At 38.5% G+C, this 15,337-nt stretch overlaps 1 protein-coding gene across 1 annotated transcript in view; it reads right to left on the reverse strand.

Annotated features, from left to right (window-relative positions):
* The window catches only part of LOC125998565 (G-protein coupled receptor-associated sorting protein 2-like), a 54,672-nt gene that overhangs the window by 10,880 nt on the left and 28,455 nt on the right, over positions 1-15,337 (reverse strand). The window lies entirely within an intron of this gene.

Here is a 15,337-nt window from a genome sequence, read left to right on the forward strand (position 1 = left end):
ACGTTTTATGCCTGTCATAGCACAATTCCTCAAGCACTCCCAGAGGTGTAGCCCTCGAGTACCACTGAGTGTGCCTATTCTCAAAGTGTATTCTTTACCCATTTAGTTAATTTTCTTCCTTTGTCAATGACCGATTGACTACATTTGTATGGACTTAATTCTGCTCTCGTGCTACATTATTTTATGTATCTACACTTTGCCTATATTTACATTATCTGAATTAATATTGTTTTATAAAATTTCAGAAATTTTGTAGTATTGATCCTTCTCTAATTTTGTTCTCCAGTATTGTGTTGGTTATTCTTCTTCTTTTTTTTTTTTTTTTTTTTGGTTTTTGGGCCACACCCGGTGACGCTCAGGGGTTACTCCTGGCTATGCGCTTAGAAGTCGCTCCTGGCTTGGGGGACCATATGGGACGCCGGGGAATTGAACCGTGGTCCATCCTAGGCTAGCACTGGCAAGGCAGACACCTTACCTCTAGTGCCACCATGCCGGTCCCGTGTTGGTTATTCTTGATCTTTTCCTTTCCTAAATAAACTTTAGAACCATTTTTCTATATACACACAATTGTAGCAAGTCAGCACAATCACCAATCAGTTTAGGGTGAATAACATAGTAATCCCCTAAAATATTTACATACACAACATACAATAACAGTAGAAAAGTAATTTGTATTGTATTGAACCTACAGATTCAGTTGTGAAGAACTGAGGTGGAATGACTGTACAATAGGTGTGGTACTTGCCTTGTCATGGATTTGATCATGGGCTATCATGGGTTTGATCCTCAACACCACATATGAAACCCACTAGGACTAATCCCTGAGCACAGAGCCATAAATAAGCCCTGAGCACTGCCAGGTGTAGCCCAGAAAGTAAAATAATAATAATCAATAATAATAATAAATTGAGGCAAACTGATATATTGAAAAATTGAATCTATTCATTCTCATGGAATATACTTTTATTAGATGCTATCTGATATATTCAACTACTATTTCACGGTTTTCTTTTCATATAGATCTTTTACATATTTTAAGATTTACATGTAAATTTAATACTGTGAGTTTTTATATTTATTTGACTAGGTTGTCAGACTGTTTAAGTTGTTTTTTATAGCTGTTGGTGTTGAGTGTTTAAATGTTCTTTAGATGCTTTTGCTTCTGTCTTTCCTATTGCTTCTGGACTTCCATAGAGATAACATGGCTCTTAAATAAATGCTTTAAAATGGTTCATCTGTTGCACAAAATTAATATGTTGCACCACACCAAAAAATCACAGGATAGGAAACAAAGTGATAGTACAAAGAGTCAAGTGCTTATCTTGCATGTGTTCAATCCAAGTTTGATCTCTAACACTCTATATGGTCTCCCAATCTCTGGTACATGTAATGCTTGAACTCAGAGCCAGAAGAAATCCCTTAACATCCAATGTTGTGATCTGAACCCCGCCCAAATACATAGGATAATATTAATAGCTACAGAGAAAACTATTGACAAAATTTTAAGTCCCTTTTCATTTAAAAAAACTTTAAACAAAAGAGTATAGAAGGAATTTAACATAGTAGAGGTAATATACAATAAAATCAGATGTAATTTCATATTTAACAGTAATATATGAAAGCTTTTCCTCTAAGATCAAACACAAGGATATTTATTAATATTACTATTATCCAGCACAGTAATACCCTAATCACAGTAATTAGATAAAAAATAAAATGATTTATCAGAATTAGGCTTTTGCCAGCCAGAAGCTGAGCAGAAAAGACTCTGACGAAGGTGTTTCTTTTGAAACCTATTTTAAAAAGCAGGGAGGAAAGAATGGCAAGGGGCCTTATGACAAACCCCTAGGCCACAAGAGGGAGGGGGGGGAGAGAGGGGAAGAGACCTGGGCTTGGGACCCAGGTAAATTCAGATAGAGGGCCAGGTAAGAGGAACAGACAAGAAGAGCAAAAGGATAAAACCATGTGGGAAAATACTGCCCAAGTCGGTAGAAATCCAACATGCACATGAATAGAACAATAGCACAGGGGCCGGGCGGTGGCGCTAAAGGTAAGGTGCCTGCCTTGCCTGCGCTAGCCTTGGACGGACCGCGGTTCGATCCCCCGGTGTCCCATATGGTCCCCCAAGCCAGGAGCAACTTCTGAGCACATAGCCAGGAGTAGCCCCTGAGCGTTACCGGGTGTGGCCCAAAAACCAAAAAAAAAAAAAAAACAATAGCACAGCAGTCGGGTGTTTTTCTTGCATGTGGCCAACCCGCGACCAATCCAGGTTTGATCCCCAGCGCCCCATATGGACTCCGAGCCTGCCAGGAGGGATTTCTGAACATAGAGCCAGGAGTTATCCCTTAGTGCCCGAGGGAGGGAGCTGTTCCACAACTGCCTGCCTCCTCAATCGCGGTGGGGGCTTTTTATACCCCCAACCACCAGTTAGTGACAGTTAATTAGGGGCCTTCTTAAAGGAGCAGACTTTATGGCTGCTACTGGGTCTTGCAGAAGTGTTAATAGTAATGTAGGCTAAGATTGATTCAGTTTGGAGAAGCTAAATTATCATTAGTTTCAGAAGATATGACGATATTCACAGAATAAAGATATATTTTATTTAATAAAAAATAAATATTTCTGAAAAAAAATAATGCAAGAACTGATCCACATTATTAATCTGGGAAGTGGAGAGAGATGTGGGTACACTGGTGCTGGGTGTAGTGTTGGAATTTTGTGCATGGAAAACATTAGTAAATACTTTGTAAACCACAGAATCTCAAAAAACTTATTTTTTTTCCTTTTGCCTTTAAAGTAAATCCACATTCTAAGTCATGTGCTACTGGCCAAAAATGAGAAACGACAGGGTTAGGACTAAAGTTGCAAGAGGAAACAAATTCCATAGGCATTACATACTGTGCACTGCGCACGTATTTCCTCTCTCTCACACACACACAGGCACACACATAAATACAGAGTTCTCAATAGGGGAGATAAAGTAGTCAGAGCTAGCCAAATGAAACATATAAAATATACATGCTTTATCTACTGAAACCTAAAGGATGTTTATTTTAGTTTACTATTGCTAATTTAATTAATTGCTACCACTTAGGTCAAACAGCAAAATTTCTTCTCTCCCATTTCTGGAATATAGAAATCCAAACTTAATGTCATTCAGCATTACTCAGTGGCTTTGCCTAAACTTTTTTTTCAATTTTTAAAAATTACTTTAAACACCATGGTTTACAAGGTTGTTTATAATGTTTTTTTTTCAGTTACAAATTTGTTCATGATTGAGTTTCAGCCATACCATGTATATGTAATACCCTTAACCAGTACACATTTCCTGCCACCAATGTCCCCTTCTGCTTTCCCCCCTGCACTCTCCTCAGCCTGCTTCTGTGACAAACATTCTCTCTCTCTCTTTGGAAACTGTTTTGCAATATTGTTACTAAGGGATGTCACGCATATCTCTTTATCTCTGTTATGTGCCTGACCAGTTCTTTTTTAGCCTCTTTCAGCATGCTGGTTACCAGCATTCTTTAGCTTGTAGTTACATTATTGCACTCTACATATTTAGTCACGATGCCTTTCTTCTTCTATGTGAAATATTTCTCTCCATCTACCTTATAAAGACATGTGATTGGATGTACAACAAATAGTTCTATCCCCATCTCTGAATTCTTAAAATAATCCAAAGAGATTTTTGTGTTATTTAAAGTAGCATTCAAATGTCCCAGGAATTGAAATGGATATATTTTAAGGAGCAATTTATTTGCCTACTATAGTGCTTATTTATATACATTTTATTATGGTAAAAATTCAGAATTTCCTAAATGATCAATAAAATTAGTTCAACCATGTCAATAACAGAGAAGAATGCTACGTGACCAATAATTTTTCATGATGGGATCATTGTTTTTATATAAAAATACATAAAATAAAAATAGGTGTTTGCAAACGTGTTAAGAAATAGATATTGTAACACATTGCTGACAGTGATATATCCATTTTAAATTTCATTTGAAAATATATAGGAAAATATACAATATTCACACTTTGGTGAATATTTTATGTCTAGGACTTACTTGAAGCTATCTTTACATCTCAAGTGAATTATATCTCAAGTGAAAACTGTTTAGAGAAGTTTGATTACTAGCTTGTAGTAATGAAAATGAAATAAATAGAAAACTAGATTCTTTAAAAATGAGACAAGGTACAAGACTACTAAGTAGTAGGCTAGGTACAGAGGGGACCACATATTCTAGCAGCCCTGGATGTGAGGGAAGAGGATATGGGAGGTAGGACAAAAACAGAGGTGTAGGGAGGACAAACTGGTGATGGGAATCCCCCCTGATTTTATGTAAATATGTACCTAAAAATTATTGTCAACAATATGTAAGCCACTATGATCAAAATAAAAATTATATTAAAAAATGAGACATAATAGAGATGAGGGCCAGGAAGACCAATCCATCATAGAAAGCTTGCCACAAATAGTGGAGCAGTACAGTTAGGATAGAAAAGGGACAACTATGACAATGAGAGTTGGAAATTATCATCACTCTGGACAAGAACTGGGTGCTGAGCAGAGATAAAGTGCTATGCACAGTATCCCTTTGTGGTAGAAAGTGAGGGATGGACAGGCCCTGTAAGATGGAGACAGCATGAACCTCCTGTAAGCTGACTCTCATATGGCCTGCTGAAAAACCCTCTTGCTGGTGCTTACTAAGTGGCCATTCCCTAATGGGAGGGATGGGTATTTATAGGGAAAGTGATTTTGAGCTTCGAAAGTGGGACCAGCATCCTGTCCTTCATGTCCATATATCCACCATGCCCATCATGTTCACCATATCCACTGATATGGAACACTGCCACTACCTTATGACACCAACAAGCCCCTTTGTTTCTGTGACAAGAACCTTCCTACACACATAAATTCAGCATTCCAATGGGCTGATAGCGTGTAAAAATATCTCCTCTCCCATTCAATAAAGGAGCTCTCTTTGCAGAGGTTCCTGGAGGCTTTGTTTGTGACTCTGCATGCTTGTTCTCCACCATTATACTCCAGCAGCTGCTGCTGCTCCCCACACACACGGTATAGAATCTGTCTGGGGCTGACAGTGGCAGAGCCAAATCTGGCACTCAATGTAGGGAAAGACAATAATCTGCAATGTTTGGATGGCTGAATTCCCTGCATTCTTTCCAGAGGGCACTGGACTGCTTGCCCCCCTCCCTCCATGGGCACTGGTGCTTTGATAATCTGAGGTTTCACATCTTTGCCTTCCTCACTTTTCCTTTCCTAGGTCTGTGCCACGTGGACTTGGGCAAAAGTGCAGGACCTTGGCCAAAGATAATTCTTTTGTGGATCCGAAATGGCCTCTCCATCCTCTCTTGTCCTGACTGCCTTAAGGGGTGACACACCTCCTACTTTTCACACCTTTTCCAGCTCCAAAAATTGGTCACATGTGATTCTCAAGGTGGCAGGGCCAACTGAAGGACCCTGGCTGGGCCTACTCCCCAGAGAGACTGAAGGGGACTTACTGCTAAACGGCTAGCTGACAGCCTGCAGAGATGTCCTTGACTCACTGCCACTCCTACTCTACTTAGCAACCATGGGAACCCTCCCACTGGGAAAGATGCCCTTCAACTCCAAGGCTTCAACCTGACTTCTGCTCAGAGCAAGACATTTTGGTATGTTACCTGGGATCTGCTCCATGGCTGGAGCCTGACCAAGTTTTTGATAGGGACATCTGGAACTGCATTTTGTTCCCTGTTCCTGGCCACCCGCTTTCAGGTTAGAGATAAAGAGACCCCCCCTACTGACCTTCTTTGCCACCATTTCGGCTCTCCACCACTCTAACCAGCATTGACCTATTCTCTCCAGCTTCTAATGTAACTAAAAACTGGACAGTCCCTCGCCCTGCAGAGACCTTCCCAGCAATCCTCTCCTCTCCTCCCTTTCAGATATCCACCCTCTGCCCATTTCTATCCCCATCAGCCCCGAAGAACAACCTCAAAGAGACCTTGAACTCCCCTCCTTATGCCTCCAGCCTGCCAGAGCCTGCCACCCTGCACCTTCCCATTGTCTTGCAAGAGATGATGTCCCTTTGGTGGTGGGTCCCAAACCTAGCTGCTGAAGACTTTCCTAATAAAGAAAACTGGTCTCTCCAGGTTGTCAGAGCAGCCTAAAGGGAAATCAAGCCTGCCCTTATGGCAGAGAAAACACTTATCAGAAATTTCAACAGAGTCAGATAGCTACTGATAACAGACTGGGAAAAAAATGCATCATTTTAAAACTCAAGCTCAGTGAGATAAAAGCTCCTACAAAGAGCAGCTTTAACTCTAGTAGAGAATTGGATAGAAACTATTGCAAACTACTGTGATTAGCCTTTTCAGACTATATTGTTAATTAGTCTGCCCAGTTTGGGAAAAAGTATAATGTTAAGTTAACTTAATTCCATGTCAATTTTGTCACCAGATATCAAACTTAATGCTACACTTAAGATGACTACCTTAATTGTGAGATTCTCCACGCGTCATAGTAATCCAAGTGTTTTCCAAATATAATGATACTTGATTGTGAATATCCAAAAGCCATTCAAAATCTACAGAACTTTTTAATTCAAAAAGGTCTTTATTTTGGGAGGGCATACCCGGAGGTGCTCAGGGGTTAATCCTGGCTCTGCACTCAGAAATAACTCCTGGCAGGCTTGGGGGACCATATGGGATGCTGGGGATTGAACCTCAGTCGGTCCTTGGTCAGTCACGTGCAAGGCAAACACCCTACCTGCTGTGCTATCGCTCCAGTTCAAGAAGCTCAAGAAGGGGGCCAGAGCAGCATCACAAGTGGTAAGGTGTCTGCCTTGCACACACTAGCCTAGACGGTTCGATCCCCCACAAGCCCTGGAACTCTGCTTCCCCTCCTGATCTCTTTGTTTGGTGCAACTTCACTTTTTTTCAGCTTCATGTCACCAGAAGCAGTTCCTCAGTTCACTGGTTGCTGTTATGAACGATGACAAGATGAGCCATTTTCCTTCCTGTGTTAATAGTAGCTGGACTGTCCACTTGAATTGGACTCTAGAGCAGAACCCTGGCACAAGGGCAGATTTTGGCCCCTGACTTTGTCCAGAAGCTTCAGGAAGTCATTAGTACCTCCACTGCTTCCTTTGCCACTCACAGTGTCGAATTAACTCACTGGGTGAAGTGGTCCTTTGGAGCTAACATGCCTTGACTTGATCACAGCACACAAAGTGGGGGGGCATTTTTATTTCTGCGTGAGCAATGTTGTTACTATGTCAATGAGTCAGAGATAGTGGAAAACAGCAGGAAAACAGCATTACCAAACAGATTAAGATCCTAAAGGATCTAAGGGACAGATAAAACAATCAGGCCATATTGTCCTAGATGCCCTATGGGCATACTCCATCCTCTCCCCAGTCATCTTTGGCCTTTTGCTGCTTGCAGTGCCGTTTAATAGGTTTTGTTAAAACCCACCTCAAAATTATGACCTCAGTACTAGTACAGCAATTTACCATTCAAAGCTATCAATCAATTTTCCCTCATTACATGAGTTATGAAACTAATCAGAATTATGTCTTATAAATAATATTACAAAGAGGAAGAAGTGGCGGGAAGTGAAGAATGGGTGGGCCCTCTAAGATGGAGACAGCATAAATCCCTGTAAGTTCTCATATGACCTGCTAAAAAGCCATCCGTGCTTTGTTGGTGCTGATTAAGAACTGGCCACTCCCTAAAAGGAGGGATGAGTGCTTATTGGGAAGGTATAGCTGGCCTCCTGAGTTGGGATCTACGTCTGTCCTTCACATCCATCAAATCTGTTATGCCCTTAAGTCTATTCATATCCACTGATATGGAACACTGCCACTATCCTGTGACACCAACAGCCCTTTTGTTTCTGTGACATGAACCTTCCCAAGTATGTGTAAATGACACATTCTAATAGTATGATAGTGCATTTAAAAGAGACCTGCCTCTATTCAAAAAATGAGCTATATCCCTGCAGAGGCTCCTGGAGGGTTTGTTTGCCACTGTTCCCCTCAGACATGGTTCAGAACATATCTAAGGCTAATGATGGCATAGCAACATCCCTTCATTAACAATAGTGCAAACTATTGTCTAAAAAGAAAAAAGGAGAGAAGAAAAATGCCTGTTCTAGAGGCAGGGAAGGGAAGGGGTAGGGAAACTGGGGACATCTGTGGAGGGAAATATTTATGGGTAAAGAATGGTTGTACATTGTAAGACTGAAACTCAATCATGAAAATCTTTTGTAATGATGGTGCTTAAATAAAATGTAAAATAGGTTAAATGAGATTCGATTTTTGACTTGAAATGAATACGGAATTACATATTAAGCAAAAGAGCAATGAGAGATCGACTACATAAACTGTAACCTAAAACTCAAGGCACATAATATTTCCTACAGGGATGGATGGAGGAGAAAATAAATAAGGAATATAGGGCTTCATATTGTTGCAATCAATCTATAATATGCATTTACTAATTTTGTGGTCAGGAAGGATTTTTGAGTTCTTTAAAACTCTAAACATGTGGGATATCATGAGGCACGATCACATATCAGGTTGCAATACTTGCACCCTTAGCCTTGGGAGTCACCAAGGATTTAACTGCTTTAGTTATTGTGCTTATTCAATTACTTGCTTGGGGGAGTGGTCACACTATTAGCTAAGGTGCACAAGTTAAGGTTATGGTACTTACTAAGGACTACAGCAGTGTTCGCACGTATTTGTAAGCACTTTTAGCTGTGGTGCTCACACATTATTTTGGTTTTGTTTCTAGTTGTGGTGCTTGCTGGAATTTATAAATATTTTTTAGTGTTTATACTTTTCTGTAGTACAGCCAGAAAATTCTTTTGGTACCAGTGATATTGGCAAAGCTATAAGGCTCAAATAGTATTGCTGCCAGGATCATGCTCAGTTAACTGTGACAAAGAATTTGAACTCATGGTCATATGCTTGTAACCTATTGTGCTTTTCACCAATAACCTATTTTTTTAAGTAACATGTATTCTATACTTATTTAGAAAAGTGGTTTATATGCATTCATTACATAATTTATTCCTCATAGTGTCATAATTAGTTTCTCATCATTTATTCCTTATAGCAATCAGTCTTTAAATATCTTACCATGATGATGGATAATATTCATCATTTTATTCCATTTTTAGCATTTATTATTTTATAAGTATTTCACTGTTCCCTTATCTTGTGTGTGTGGGATGACTGGGTAGTCAAGCACATACTTGGTTGTGTTGTGATTCTAACACACTTAGTTCTAGTGCTCACTTCGGATCTTGTTTGTGGTGCTAACATAGTTGTGGCTACTGAGGGTTGCACACTTTTAGTTCTAGTGTTTGCATGAGTACTTATCTGGACATGTTCACATTCTGTTTGTGGAGGTCATCAGAGGTTGCACACTTTAGTTGTGGTACTTGAGCACATCTGACTGTGTTCTGGAGATTACATGTGGGCAGGTGCAGAGTGTAGACACACACACCCATTGATTTCCCAACACACACACACACACACACACACACACCTTGCTTTCCCCAAACCAGATTTTGCCCTGGCTTCCTCTTACACACACACACACACACACACACACACACACACACACACACACCCCACCACCACCACCACCACCACCACCACTACCACCACCACCACCACCACCACCACCACCACCACCACCACCACCACCACCACCACCACCACCACCCTTGCTTTCCCAGAGCTAGAACCAGATTTTGCTCTGGCTTCCTCTTCACTTCATTCATCCCTTTTGAAATGTAAAACCCACCTAGGCTTCATTAGCATTAGGCCCTTCTGTCTGTTAACTATGTTGGCCCTCCCCACAGTTGGATTGAGTATGGTCAATGAAAAAGGTCATTTTTCAATAATTGTCTTTTAAGATATTATTTTGGCTCATTCATCCTTATACTTTAGAAAATTTTTCCTTTTAATAGTAATTAAAACATACATTTGAACCTAAAGATTTTATCCTGTTGGATTCATTATGCCATAAATTTCATTGTTCAGTAAGTATATATTTTCTCTACATAACTTCAATTTGTATTTTTCTCTCATCTATAAAAATTTTGTTCACACACATATAAAACTAGTAATGTATTCCCTTTTAATATACTTGGTTTGCCAAACATCACCTAGAGTGGTCCCTGAGCACTGTTTGATCTCCACATTGATCTAAAATTAAGTGCTCTATGAAAAGCCAAATTGACTGTTTCTAAATATATGGAAAATATGAATAGAAAAGGTTTTGAATCTTGATGAAGTCAAATTGATTTTCTCATTTTGAACCTTGTGCTTTCTGTGTAATACTTAAGGAACCATTGACAAACCTGAAATCATAAAGATGTATCTTAGTTTTACTCCAAGGTTCCTACTGTTGGTTTGCTGTATTTAGATCATTTATCAGTTAATTTTTTGGGGTTTTTTGGGGGACTACACCTGGTGATGCTCAGAGGTTACTCCTAGCTATGTGCTCAGAAATTGCTCCTGACTTGGGAAACCATATATGATGCTGGGGATTGAACCCAGGTCCATCCTGGGTCAGCTGCGTACAAGGCAAATGCCCTACCGCTGCGCTATGGCTCCATCCTCCATTTATCAGTTAAATTTTATTTTATGAACTAATTCATCCTTTTGTGGGTGAATTATTAGTTGTCCCATGATCAATTTTTTATTAAAAATGAAACTGGTATGATAGGATCAAATAAACATCAGAATAAAACTGTAACACCCAGCTACTTTATTATTCAAATTCTAATGAATGGTAAGATTTACAAACTATAGCTAAAGAAGTTCAAGGTTATTAATCTTGCTTTGTGACAAGTACAAAACTTTCTTCAAAAATTAAACTAAACTAGGAATGAGATATTGAAGAGAAAGTAGTGCAAAAGATAATAGGAAGAACAGTATTGTACATTGTGTTCAAGGATCATTTCAAGGCATACAGAGTCAGAACTTTAGAGATAAACTATATCGTAATCTAAGGGCAAACATACCTCGAGGATACAACTAAGAATAGACAATTGAAACTAATGACTTCATAAAAGGAGAGTAGCCAAATAGAAAGGATGAAAACTCCAAAAAATGCCAGAAAAAAGTCACAGAGAACCAGAACCATAGTTAAAATTCAGTAAACATATTATTCCTCTCATTATTCATCCATAGAGTGAATTTACCAATAAAAAGTCATAGAGTGGCTGGATGAGAAAACAGAATCCAATCTTCTACAATACCAGAAAGGCTATGAAAAATATAGACTCAGATTAATAGGCCAAGTAATCTTTTGGGAAAACAGCGGCTAATAACTAAGTCTTAGATGGCCAAATATATGTCATATAAAATAAACACATAAAAAATAAAATAAACACATTAAAATAGGTTATAATGTAGAGATGTGGACAATGATCAATGGATCTGTATACAGACTTGAACACTAGCATATATGTGATATGTTAAGGACTGTAAAATACATAAAACTGGTAGCTGAATTAAATAAATGTATTGGAAGTAATAGAACATTAGCAGAAGAAACCACTCCCAATGCTGCTTTAAACTTTCCACTGCTGGTTAGTTCAACAGACCAAAAATGAATAAGGAAGTATTGGCCCTAAAGGAAGAAGAGAAAAACCTGCTGTAAGAGAAATGTCTAGGGTTCTCCACTTCAAAAAGCTGAGTACACTTTTCTCTTTAGTGCACATGGGAAATTCTCCAGTATAAACTGTATTTTGTAGCACAAAACAAATGCCCACAGAATCAAGATAATACAAATCACATCAAGTATCATTTCAGAATACAAGGGTCTGAAGGTGGAAAAAGATCACAGCTTGGAAAATTAAAAAACTTACAAATGAAGTAACATCTTACTGAACAACAAAAGAGCCAAGGAAGAAATCAAAGAAGAAATAATGTAATTCTGGAAACAAATGAGAATTAAGACATGAGTTATCAAAGCACAGGGGACGTAGAAAAAGATGAAAATTTAGGGGGAAAAGATGAAAATTTAGGGGTTATAGAGATAGTATGGCAGGATTTGCATGCTGCTGACTCAGATTCAATCCCTGGAGCCCCAAAAGATCTGCCCAAGTACCATCAGGAGTGATTCCTAAGCACATAGCTAGAAGTAAGCCCTAAACACCAGTGTGTACAGTCCAAAAAATAACTAAAGAGGAACAGCCATAATAATATAGACACATATCAGGAAATGGCCTAAATACGTAACCTAACTCCACATTGTTTTTAACTTTTATTAGTATCTTTATTTATGCAATTTGATTACAATCATGTTTGTAGTTGGGTTTCAGTCATACAAAGAACAGCCCCCTTCACCAGTGCAACATTCCCATCACCATTGCCCCAAATCTCCCAACTCCCTACCCCCCCCCATATTTGAGACTGGCTTTCTACTTCCCACATTCATTCACATTGTTATGGTAGTTGTCAGCGTAGTTATTTCTCTAACTGCACTCACCACTCTTTGTGGTGAGCTTCATATCGTGAGCTAGACCTTCCAGCCCTCATTTCTATTGTCTCTGAGAATTATTACAAAAATGTCTTATTTTTCTTAAAACCCATAGATAAGTGTTACTATTCTGTGTCTATCTCTCTCCCTCTGACTTATTTCACTCAGCATAATAGATTCCATGTGCATCCATGTATAGGAAAATTTGATGACTTCATCTCTCCTGACAGCTGCTTAATATTCCATTGTGTATATGTACCATCGTTTCTTTAGCCATTCATCTGTTGAAGGGCATCTTGGTTGTTTCCAGAGTCTGGCTATTGTAAATAGCGCTGCTAACTTCACATTTTAAGAAACTAGAAAAGAAACAGCAAAGGGGCTAAAGCAAATGGAAGGAAATAGAACTTAGAGAGCAATCAGATACATAAACCAAAAATCAAACCTGAAAGATCAATGAATCTAGGAGCTGTTTTTTATACTAAACAAGACTGATACGTTCTTATCTAGACTAAGATAAAGGAAAACCTCTAATAAAAATAGAAATTACAGGAGAAAAGTTACAACAGAAACCAAGAAAGTATATCAGTTGAGAATACTATGAACTATATAATGCAACTAAAATGCAGAACAAAGTATTAGAATTTTGGAATCCTATAGCTTCCCAAGACTGAATATGGGGGAAGGACAACACTGAGTAGAACAGTTACAAACAGTAATAATGTCTTCCTTCAAAAAATACACAATGGAATACTATGCAGCCATCAGGAAAAATGAAGTCATGAAATTTTCGAATACATAAATGGACATAAAAACTACTACGCTCATATTTATGATGTTATGTAGGATATATAAGTTACAGGTAGACCTTAACAAGCAAAATTGTCTAACTTATCCAAAAACGGGGAGAAGAAATGAAAAAATACTCTACAACAGTATCAGGGAGATGCTAATCAAAACAATGTGATATCTCATACCAAAGACTGACACACATCAAAAAGAACAAGAACAATCAATGTTGGTGCAGAACGTGGAGAGAAAGGGACTCTTATTCACTGCTGGCAGGAATATTGATTGCTCCAGCCTTTTTAAAAAATAATATGGATATTCCTGAAAGAACTAGAAATTGAGTTTCCATATGGCCCAGCCACTTAATACCTACGCATAAATATACCCTCTTAGCCTTAACATACAATGCAGAAAATCCCTCTGTATTCCTATGTTCATCACAGCACTATTAACAATAGCTAGAATCTTGGAACAGCCCAATGCCTGATAATAAATGAATGCTTAGAGAGGTTGTGGTACAACTGCACAATGGAAGATTACGCAGTTGTTATGAATAATGATGCCATGAAATTTGCTTATACATGAACAAATAAGAAGACAATTATGCTAAGTGAAATGAGTTAAAGGGGTAGACCTAGAATTATTGTACTGATTTGGAAGAAAAAATAAGATAATATGGTAACAAAATCCAGAAACAATAGGGACAAAAGGCGGGAGGACCTGTCCATGATATGAAACTTGCCACAAATAGCAGCGGAGTGAATTTAGGGCATAGAAGAAACCACTATGATAGTGATAGTTGGAAAAGAACATTCTGGACAAAAACTGGGTGCTGAAAGGAGATTAAGTGATATCCATGATTCTCCTCAGTAACAATTTTGCAAACCACCCTGTCTAAAAAGAAAGAGAACAAATGTCTACCACAGAGGCAGGATGGGGAGAGGGTAGGAGAGAAAATGGGGACATTCTGGCAGAAAAGGTGCATGGGTGAATGGTTTTGAACAATATAAAACTGAAACTCAAACATCTTTCTAGATGTTAGAACATTTAACTGGGAAAAAACCAACTATTTTAGACAATCTTGTAAACTTCAATGTTTAAATAAAGTAGCTGAATAAAAGAAATCATTTCAAAATGTTGCTTGTACATGAAGTTCTGCATTAAATCTGCAAATATGTATGATAATATAAGTAGAATATTCTTCATGAAGTATTTAATTTTTTGAATTTTTGTACTATATCTCTCCAATCTCTTCTGAGCCCTATCTCACTTGATAGATCTGCTGTGTATATTTTGGGCTTCATAGCCTTGAATCTGGTTTTAAAAAAATTAAAGGGGTCTCTTTAAAGAACAGCACATGATGTTGAGTATGACACTTACTCATGGTTCTAGATTAAAAAGAGGTAAGAGGGGTCCGGGCGGTGGCGCTAAAGGTAAGGTGCCTGCCTTGCCTGCGCTAGCCTTGGACGGACCGCAGTTCGATCCCCCGGCATCCCATATGGTCCCCCAAGCCAGGAGCAACTTCTGAGCACATAGCCAGGAGTAACCCCTGTGCATTACCGGGTGTGGCCCAAAAACCAAAAAAAAAAAAAAAAAAAAGAGGTAAGAGGTATATACTCCTAACTTGTTAAGGAATTTTATACTTTTTAATGATAAATTAACATTTAATTTATATTGCATGCTCTATGATCAGTTATTTTTAAACATACAAAGAGGTGTTTCTATTTCAATATTTATTAGCATAGTTTCTAAAAAAGGGATATTTCTTTTCATCGATAAAAATATTTGTACTTTTGGGGCCGGAGAGATAGCATGGAGGTAGGGGGTTTGCTTTGCATGCAGGAGGACTGTGGTTCAAATCCTGGCATCCCATATGGTCCCCTGAGCCTGCCAGGAACAATTTCTGAGCATAAAGCCAGGAGTAACCCCTGAGCACTGCTGGATGTGACCCCAAAACCAAAAAAAAAATATATATATATATACTTTTGGTTTTTATATATATAATATATATATATATATATATATATATATATATATATATATA

The sequence above is a fragment of the Suncus etruscus genome, chromosome X, assembly GCF_024139225.1.
Source record: "Suncus etruscus isolate mSunEtr1 chromosome X, mSunEtr1.pri.cur, whole genome shotgun sequence".
Classification (NCBI taxonomy): Eukaryota; Metazoa; Chordata; class Mammalia; order Eulipotyphla; family Soricidae; genus Suncus; species Suncus etruscus.